The sequence below is a fragment of the Hylobates moloch genome, unplaced genomic scaffold (assembly GCF_009828535.3).
Source record: "Hylobates moloch isolate HMO894 unplaced genomic scaffold, HMol_V3 SCAFFOLD_12, whole genome shotgun sequence".
Taxonomy (NCBI): Eukaryota; Metazoa; Chordata; class Mammalia; order Primates; family Hylobatidae; genus Hylobates; species Hylobates moloch.
Window position 1 is genome coordinate 74,022,017 of NW_026652287.1, and position 11,150 is coordinate 74,033,166.

Consider the following 11,150-nt stretch of genomic DNA (forward strand, 5'->3'; position numbering starts at 1 on the left):
TGGAATCTCATGCAAATGTTTAATAAATATGCATATATTTTGCTTAGAGCAGTGGTTTCTGAAGAAGCTTACATGTAAATCATGAGTTGTTAATTCATTTACTGAAGGACAGACAAAAATGTCAGTACTTTAATCCACATTTATTTGATAGCTAAAGATAAGGAAAATACTAAGATATAATAATATTTAATATACAGATTTCAGTATTCCTTTACTTATTTGAAACATCCTGCATTTAGGTAATTAAATTATACTAACAGTGGAGTGAGTTTCACAATGGGCAAAATTGATAGTGGTGCCCTCAAAATTTATTCACACCTAGTTATTTGATTTGTAGATTTTATTTTTATATTTTAATTACATTAACTTCCATTATTGACAGATAAAAATAATACCAATAATGTAAGCAAAAACAGAGAATGTAGTTGTGTAATTTAAACATAACAAATAATTCTATTTGTTACATAAGCTAATTTCCAGCTGTATTACATGGTAAAAAGAGGAAAGAAAGAGAAAATGGAATTTTTAATTAGATCTGAGAACTAATAATTTCAAATACTTTTGAAATTTCCAGTGAATGGTAACCCTCAATTAAATACTTTTGAAATTTCCAGTGAAGGGTACCCCTCACTTAAATATTAGAGATAAAGATGTAGATTGTGTTTCCTGCCCAGAAAGGGAGAAGGGCACTGGGACACAGTGTCTCCATCAAAGCAAATAGTAGGCCATACTTGGGAACTTTTAAGAAATCTTGGCGTTCTGGGATTAGTTGTTTGTTTGTGGAACAAGATTCAAAAAAGTGAGACTCTTTTAGGAATTTCTTACATTAAGCAGGTAGAGGTTAGTGACTTGGAAGGCCAACAGTTGTATATTCTTGATGTACTCTGCATGAAACCAGTTTTGCAGTGATAAACAGGATTTTAAAAAGTCAGCCCTTTGGCTTCCATTTCCTTTTGCTGGAGAATAATTTTTTGTTTTCACCATTAATAAGAAAACTATATGAAAAAGAGACTTATGTCCACTAATGCAAATGCTGAACTTCACTCTGAATATAATCATGCCTTGAAACATAACTTCTTAAGTTATGATTCTTATGTTATCAGTAATAATTTGAAAAACTGAACATCAAGAATATGAAAAGGTATAATGAAGAACAAGTTTTTAACAGTCATATAAAATATTCAAAGTACTATTTATTTTTTCTTTACTTCTGTAAATTATATTTAGTATATGCTTTGTAATGCATATAATACATCAGAACAGTACACATTATATATTAAATAAATGTATTTGGGTTATATGCTCAATAGCTTTGATTGACAGGTATATGCCATAAAATATGTTGGAGACTGTTAATCTCTAAACTGTATGGTGGCAATTTGAAGGTACAAGGTGGTATTCAGAGGCTTTAACCTTTGGGCTTTACCTATCTTTCGAACTACATCTCCGTTTTTCCCCTCATTCTTTCCTTAACCCTACTACCATGTGAAGTCCTTCAGCAGGCCAGTTAACTTTCACCACCCCACACCTTTGTGATGATGGATAACATAATGATGCATGAAAGTGAATTTCACTTTTTTTTTTTTTTTGAGGCTGAGTCTCACTCTGTCGCCCAGGCTGGAGTGCAATGGCGCTATCTCGGCTCACTGCAAGCTCCGCCTCTGGGGTTCACGCCATTCTCCAGCCTCAGCCTCCCGAGTAGCTGGGACTACAGGTGCCCGCCACCATGCCCAGCTAATTTTTTGTATTTTTAGTAGAGACGGGGTTTCACCATGTTGGCCAAGATGATCTCGATCTCCTGACCTTGTGATCTGATCTGCCCGCCTGGGCCTCCCAAAGTTCTGGGATTACAGGCGTAAGCCACGCACCCAGCCAGAATTTCACTATTTTTTACTGAAACTGGCCTTTGGTCTTAAAAATCTGTTTCATCAGTAATATGATTTGTGTCTGTGTCCCTGCCCAAGTTTCATGTCATAAATTCACATTGAGAAGAATTGTTAATTGTCTGAAATTTTGTTTTTATGATTTTAACGATTGAATACCTTGTATTTTAACTTGTACATAGCAAAGCTAGAGACCATGTATGGTTCCAACCTATTTTGCAACTAGTTATGACCAAATGACTAAATTTGACCTAATGAGAAAGTGAATGTGCAATTTCAGAGTAAAAATCGTAAAGGAACCTGATTGCTCTTAATGAATGCCTCTCCATCTTCACATGGACTGTAACTTGAAGGGGGTTGTATTCTACAAAACTTGAACTGAGAAAACAAGGGCAAAATCCAAAGAAATAAATCTGAGTCCCTGAATGACCTCCTGAATTAAGTCTCCTAGTCTCCTAAATCACATATTAACTTCAACTGAGAAAGCAATAAGCATTGAATCCTTTCAAAGATGTATGTTTGGTATAATTAGTATATTTTATATTGAGGTTCTTAACAACTGTAACGTTTAATTTAAAAGAATCTCATGCAAACAAAAATGTGGATGGATTTTTTGTTTTTCCACAAACACTATGTTGAGACTCCTGGTTTATTTATATAGTAGCAATACGATAAACTTCATTCTTGCTTATAATTGTTTTTCTTATTTTCTTCTAGAAAATGGAAAAAAGATAAACAAATTAATGCATGCTAATGTAGAGTTAGGTCTGCCATCTGTCTACAACAGGTGACTCAGAAAGATTAGTGTTTTTCAGATAATGGATAAAACTAAAACTATTTTTTTCCCTTTCAATTAAGAGATGGGACAAAAGAATTTACAGATGTATAAGATAATGTTAATAAGATAATTTACAATTACATTTGTACCTTTGAATCTATAGTCCGTTTTCTTCATCCCTCTTGGTATCCTGCCCTACCCTTTCATAACCAACTTTCTTCTCTCTGTTTCTATGAGATTGATTTTTTTTAAGATTCCACATATAAATGAGATCATACAGCATTCTGTGCCTGACTTATTTCTCTTGGAAGAAGGTTCTTCAGGTCCATCTATGTTGTAAACGACAGACTTTCCTTATTTTTAAAAGTTGTATAGTATATCTATAATGTGTACACAGCACATTTTATTTATACATTCGTCCATTGATGGACACAGGTTGTCCCTATCTTGGCTTTTGTGAATAATAGTGCTGAAATAAACATTGGAGTGCAGATATCTCCTCCACATACCAATTAAATTTCCTTTGGATATAAATGCAGAAGTTGGATTGCTGAGTCTTATGGCAATTACAGTTTTAGTTTTTGAAGATTCTCCATATTATTTTCCAAAATGGCTGTACTAATTTATATTCCCATCAACAGTGTACCAGGGGTCCTTTTTCTCTACAACCTTGCCAAAACTTGATATTATTTGTCTTTTAGATAATAGCCATACTAACAGATGTAAGGTGATATATTTTTGTGGTTTTAATTAATATTTCTTTGGTGATTAGAGATGTTGATCTTTTTTTTTTTCACACATCTGTTGGCCATTTGTATGTCTCTTTTTTAAAATTGTCAGGTCCTCTGCCATTTTTTTTAAATTTGGGTTATTTGTTTTCTTTTTATTGAGTTGTTTGAGTTCCCTATATATTTGTGATATTAACCCCTTATTGGATGTATGATTTGCACATCCAGATAACCTTCAAACAACATGAGGGTGAGGGGCACCAAACTTCTGCTTAGTAGAAAATCCTTATATGCATTTGACTTCCCCAAAATTTAACTACTAATTGCCTACTGTTGACCAGAAGACTTAACGATAATCTAAATAGTTCATTATCAAATATATTGTATATGTAGTAACTGTATTTTTACAATAAAGTAAGCTGAAGAAAAAATACATTATTAAGAAAATCATAAGGAAGAGAAAATATGTTTATTATTAATTAATTAAGATGAATCATAAAGATCTTTATACTCCTTGTCTTCATGTTGAATAGGCTGAGGAGGAGGAGGAAGTGGAGGGCTTGGTCTTGCTGTCTCAGGAGTGGCAGAGGCAAAAAAAATAAACCAAAAACAAAAAACAAATCTGAGTATAAGTGGACCTGTTCAGTTCAGACCTGTGTTGTGCAAGGTTCAACAATATTCCATGGGCTGTTTCTTCATTCTGTTGTTATCATTGCTGTGCAGAAACTTCTTAGATTGATGTAATCCCATTTGTCTCTTTTTCACTTTTGTTGCATGTGCTTTCAAAATTCTAAGAAATTATTGCCCAGTACAATGTGGTGGAGCTTTTCTCCTAGTTTTTCTTCTAGAAATTTTACATTTTCAGGTCTTACATTTAAGTCTTTAATTTATTTTGAATTGATTTTTGTGCATGGTGTGAAATAAGGATATAATTTTTTTATATATGAATATTCAATTTTCCTAACACCACTTAATTGAAGAGAATGACCTTTTCCTATGTGTGTTCTTGGCATCTTTGTCAAAAATAAATTGACTATAAATACTTAAATGTGTTTCGTGGCTTTCTATCCTGTTCCATTGGTCCATGTGTCTATTTTTATGCCTGTGCCATATTGTTTTCGTTATATAGCTCTACAATACATTTTAATATCAGGGAGTATGATGCCTCTAGCTTTATAGTAAGTCTTAAAGTTGAGTAGTGTCAATGCTACAACTTTGTTCTTTTCCTTCAATATTGCGTTAGCTATTTTGGATATTTTGCCTCTCAATAAATTTTAGAATCAATTTGTCAATATCCACAAAATAACTTGCTGGAATTTAAATTGTGATCGCATTGAATCTACAGATAAATTTGGCAAGAACTGACATTGGAAAATATTTAGCCTTCCTACCCACAGACAGGAAATATCTCTCTCCTTAACTTAGTGCTTCTTCATTCCTTTCATCAGAGTTGTGTTGTTTTCCTCATGTATATTTTGTACCTATTTTGTTAGATTTATATCATGCATTTTATTTTTATGAATGGTAATATAAATGGCATTGTGCTTTAAATTTTTAATTCTACTTGTCCATTGCTTTTATATAGAAAAGTTATTGACTTTTGTGTATTATTAACCTTGTATGCCACAACATTGCTATAACCACTCATTAGTTCCAAATATTTTTTTTTGTAAATTCTTAAAGATTTTCTACATTGTTGATCATGTCATCTGCAAACAAAGGCAGTTTTATTTCTTTCTTCTCATTCTGTATACCTTTTATTTCTTTTTCTGGTCTTAGTGTTAGCTAAGATCTAATACAATGTTGAAAAGCAGTGATTAGAGGTGATGACATCGTTGCCTTGTTCCTCATCTTAGCAGAAAAGATTCTAGTCTCTCACCTTTCAATATAATGTTACTGATAAGTTTTTTGTAGCTTTTCTTTATCAAGTTGAGAAGATATTGCCCCAATATAAGTATTAATGCTCTGCATTCCCAATGATATACGGCTTTACCAGAATCCTAAAGTTTTGATATGCAGTGTTTTCTTGGCCATTTGTTTTAAAAATCCATTATTCCACTTCTTCGATAGGGGGTTATTTATAATCTTGTATGCTGTTTCTAAAATTATGAATAATCATTCATATAAAAGATGGAAAACCTATAAATATATAGCTGAGAAAACTATGAGAATGCAAACAGTTCGGTAAACAAAATTTCAGGAAACAGCATTGTTAGAACTCCAGGTGCCTTCCTTTTAAACCTCTCCTCAATCACAGAACTTAATTTTCACAAATAGTAACTGCTATTCTTTACACCTTTCTTTACAGACTTATTATCCAATATGTCCCTAAACAATATATTTCACTTTGGTCTACATCTGAAAATCACAAAATTGGGGCCATATAAAATGTACCCTTTGTTATATTGCTGCTTTTCTTCAAAATAACTTTGTGGCCTGTATCTGCAGTTTACTCATTTTCATTGCTCTATTCTACACCATTGTACAAATACCTCACTCTTCATAAATTTTACTAATGACAGATATGCAGGGGTTTTTCCCTCCAGCTTTTGGTAATTACAAATGTTGTTGATAAAAATATTCCTTTACTTTTCTCTTGGTGCACATGTGTACTCATTAATGTTGTACATATACTTAGGAATGGAATTATTGTGTTATGGAATATTCTTATTTTTAGGTGTAGTCTATAGTGATAATTTCTTTTTCAAAGTGGTTTTACCAATTTAAACTTTGAAGAGAAGTGCATGAGATTCCTGCTGCTCCACTTTCTCATCACACTGACCTACCTTGTTTTCTATTTTCTTTTATGTTACTTTATTGTGGTATGAACACTTAACATGAGATCTCACCTCTTAACAATTTTTTTAAAATATAATTTGTTATTGTTCACTATAGGTACAATGTTGTACAGCAAATCTTTAGAGAAGCTTATTTTTCTTGCTTGATTGAAACTTAATGCCCATTGATCAATAACTCCCCGTTTTTTCTTCCCCACAGCCCATCAATCATGATTCCGCTCTTTGAAACTTTAAGTTTCACTATTTTACATTCATCATATAAATGGAATCATGTAGTATTTGTCTTTCTGTGACAGGTTTATTTCACTTAGAATAATGTCCTCACAGTTCCTTCATGCTATTGCATATTCCAATTTCCTTCATTTTAAGGCTGAAATGTATTCTATTGTATGTATACATTATTTTACATTCCTTTTTCTTATACATTCATCTGTTGATGAACATTTAAGGCGTCGTCATAACTTGGCTATTGTGAATAGTGGTGCAGTGACATTGGTGTATTAATATTTCACTAAGATTCTGACTTCAATCTTGAATACACAAAAGTTAGACTGCAGAATCATATGGTTGTTCTATTTTTTATTTTTTGGAGAAACCTCCACACTGTTCTCCATAGTAACCGTACCATTTTGCATTCCCACCTACAGAACACAAGGATTTCAATTTCTTCACATCCTTGTCAACACTTTTTTTTTTTAATAATAGACATTCTTATAGGTATGAAGTAATATCTCATTGTGGTTCTGAATTGAATTTCTCTAATAATTCTTGAGGTTGATTATTTTATTATATACCTTGTGGCCATCCATATATCTTCTTTGGAGAAATTTCTATTAAAATCATTAGTCTTTTTTTATTGTGTTCTTCATTTTTTTTTTTTGCTATTGAGTTATAGCAGTATATTGTAATTTTTAGATATTAACTGCACAATAAATTTATGGTTTGCAATTTTTTTCTCATTCTGTAAGTTGCGTTTTCACTCTGTTTATTGCTTCTTTTGCTGTGTAGAATTTTTAGTTTGACGTAATCCCATTAGTTTACTTTTGGTTTTGTTGTCCATACTTTTCATATTATGCTCATAAAAGTATTCCCAAGACCAAGGTCATTAGGCTTGTTCACCATTTTCTTCTAGGAATTTTATAGTTTCAGGCATTACATTAAAGTATTTAATCTTTTCTGAGTTGATTTTTATGTTTGGTGTAAAATAAGAGTTTTTCTTTTCTTTATATGTTTGCAGGTGTATATCTGGTTTTTTCAACACTATTTATTGATGAGACTATTCTTTCCCCTATTTGTATTTTTCACATTATGGTAGAAGATTAGTTGATCATATATGCATGAATTTACTTCTGGGTTTTCTATTCTGTTCACTGGTCTATGTGCCTATTTTTATGTAAGGACCATACTGTTTTGTTTACTACAGCTTTGTAATTGTAGTGAATTTTTATAGTCTTATGCTTCAGCATTCACTCTGAAAGTAAATTTAACTCTCTCATGCCAGAAGCAGGGTGTAATAACTTTTGACACCGTTTCTAGTTCTACATTTTCCCCCATTTCCTCAGTATGGTTGATCCAGATATCTGCTTTGTACAACTGTCTCCTGATGAACACTTTGCTTTGAGACAGCTACATACAACCTACTTGACCTGCACTGCTAACTCCCACACCTTGTGTGGACTGTGCAGATATGCCACAGCAACCATCTGTCAGTCACAGTGTGACATATGAGAACTTGTGCCTGCTTGCTTTAAGTCCACCTATTAAAACTCCCCATGACAAATCAGATTACATAATGCCCAGGATCACAACAAAGACACTGCCTTGTGATTCTTCTTTCCTTCTGTCAATGTGCTCCCTGACCTCTGCATGGATGTGCCCTCTAGGCATGCCATGTATTTCCCCAAGAACTGTAAGTAATACAATTTTTATTTCAATTTTGTATCTCTCCTAATCATTGAGGGGATACTCCCTATCTTAAAGACTCTAAGTCAAAAGAGTAATATATTTTAAAATAAAAAATGTGTGAGTCTCCATTTGTTCTTTCTCAAGATTGATTTGGTTATTTCTGGTCTTTTGTGGTTCTGCATAAATTTTAGAATCGTTTTTTCATTTTAAAAATGTTTGCCATTGACATATTGATAGGGATTTCATTGAATTTGTAGATTGCCTTTGGTAGTATAAAAAAATTAACAAAATAAAGTCTTCCAATTCAGGAACACAGAATATCTTCTCATTTGTTTATACCTTGTTCATTTTCTTTTATCAATGTTTCTTAGTTTTCAATATACACATCTTTCATCTCCTTAGTTAAGCTTATTTCTAGGTCTTTTGTTGCTTTTGGTACTATTATAAATAAAATTGTTTTCTACTTTCCTTTTCAGATAGTTTATTATTAGTGTATAGAAGTGCAATTGATGCTTACATGTTGATTTTGTATCCTGCAATCTTACTGAGCATTTTATTACTTCTAAGAGTTATTTTATGAGGTCTTAAGGAATTTATAGTCATAAGACTATGTTATCTGTAATCAGAGACAATATTACTTCTTTCTTTTCTAATTTTGATGTTTTTTCTTTCTCTTTTCTAGCATAATTGTTGTGGCTAGAACTTCTAGTACTATGTGAAACACAAATAGTAAAAATGGTATCTTTGCTTGGTTCCCAGTCACAGAGGAAAAGCTTTTGGTTTTTCACATTTTAATATGATGTTAACTGTGAGCTTTTCAGATATAACCTTTTTTTATGTTGAGGTTATTTTCTTCTATTTGTAGTTTGTTCAAAGTTTTTCTCATAAATGGATGTTGAATTTTGTCAAATATCGTTGTCTGAATCTATTGAAATGATCATGTGATTTTTATCATGTATTCTATTAATATAGTGCATCACATTAATTTTTTTTGGCATCTGTTTGGGGAACCGTCAGATTTACTGGAAACATATTTACCTCCCAGGGATAAATTCTACTTGATTATGGTGTATGATTGTTTTAATTTTCTGTTGCATTTAATTTTCTTATATTTTGTTGAAGATTTTTGCATCTATATTTATCACACATAATGGCCTGTAATTTTCTTTTGTTGTAACAACTTTGGCTTTGATATCTGGATAATATCGACCTAATAAAATGAATTTGGAAATATTATCTTCATTTCAAATTTTTGAAACAGTTTCGGAAGAATTGGCATTTATTCTTCTTTAAATGTTTGGTAGAATTCACCAATGATGCTATCTGCTCCTGCAATTTATTTCTTGGGAGTTTTTTGATTACCGATTCAATCTTTATATTAGTTATAGTTATATAGTTATATAGTTCAGACTTTATATTTCTTCATTATTTAGTCTTGACAGGCTGTATGTATGTATTCATTTCTTCTAAGCTATCCAATTTGTTGTCATATAATTATTCATAGTAGTCTGTTATGATTCCTTATATTTCTTTGGGATTGATTATAGTAACTCTTCTTTAGTTCTGATTTTAATTTTTTCTAGTTTTTTAATGAAGCTACATAAAAGTTTATCAATATATTTTCAAAAAACAGTTTCATTGATTTTTCTATGTATTCTGTATTTTCTATTTTGCTTTTGCTCTACTCTGATGTTTTGTTCTTTCTGCTAACTTTGCCTTGTATTCCTCAGTTGTGGCTTAATCCACTGACTGCATAGCCTTGAACTGGTACATGGGAGCCAGGGAATTGGTGCATCAATATTGAAGCTCCTGATGTTTATCTTTCTGTGAGTAATTAACTATGTTATTCTAATCCCTTGTATCAATGTCTTCTTTCATCGACTGTGAAGATATGGCAAGACAACCTTTTAGTTTGTCTTTGGACTCTTACTCTGTTCACTGTGTGTTATCTTTGTCATCAATTTTATAAAATTCTAAGTTATAATCACTTTTTACAGTTCCTCTTCTCTATGTACTCTGCTATATCCTTTTGCATTTAATTAAATCCTTTAACTAGTTTTATGATAGACTCTTCTCATATGTTTCCCACATTTATTTCACCAATAAATTGTCTCATTTTACTGTATTGTAATTTTTTCATATCTCAACTGCAGTCATTAATTCTTCTTTTAGCCTTGTAACATATGTAACTCATCCACCTCAATTTTCAGTTACATTTTAACATTTACATTTTCAAATTTGTTCTACTATAAAATATACTTGGTCCTTTTCAATCTCATGTGTTATCACTTAATTCTTATCACTTAAAACAGAGAAATAGATTGACATCATATAATCTAATACATTTTTATATCTGATTTCTGAGCCTAATTCTTCTAACTGATGTCTCTGCTTACTCCTGGTGATTATTGTACATTTTTGTAATTTTAAATTTTAGATTGCTAACTCATATTTAGCAGACGTTAATTCCCCCAAATTATTAAAGGATGTATTGAGGCTGATTTTTCTTGCATATAGTCTTGCCAGGCATCCTAAAAATCTAGAAACAATTTTATTTCTCAACTTAAGATTTTCCAAAATAAAAATGATATGCATTCAAATTCATTTTAAAGAAGGTATGCAATTTTGACTTTTGAAAGAAGGCTCTATAGTTTACTAATATGGTGTGAAGGATGAGATTTTTTTTAAAAGCTCCTACTTGTTCTTCTTTAACTTGAAGGTAGATTTTTTTTTTTCTCCCAGTCTTCCACATTTTATAACATCTAGTTTACTTAGGTATCTCAGTATTCACTCTCCACTTCACTTGCCCTGACAGTTCTGTTGTCTGTTTATGGTACTATAAACATTATAATCCAAAGCTTGCTTTATTCATTAGTTTGAGAAAATTTTTCTAAGGTCCTCAGTGGTTTTAAACTATGCTAGCACCTTTCTTTCAGTTGTCTCTCTCTCTTTTTTTTTTTTTCTAGGACCTCTAATAAGTGTAATTTCCCTTACACTTTTTAAAACTCAGCTATACATTTAGGAGCATGTGTTTTAAAAAATTTTTCAGCATTTCTCG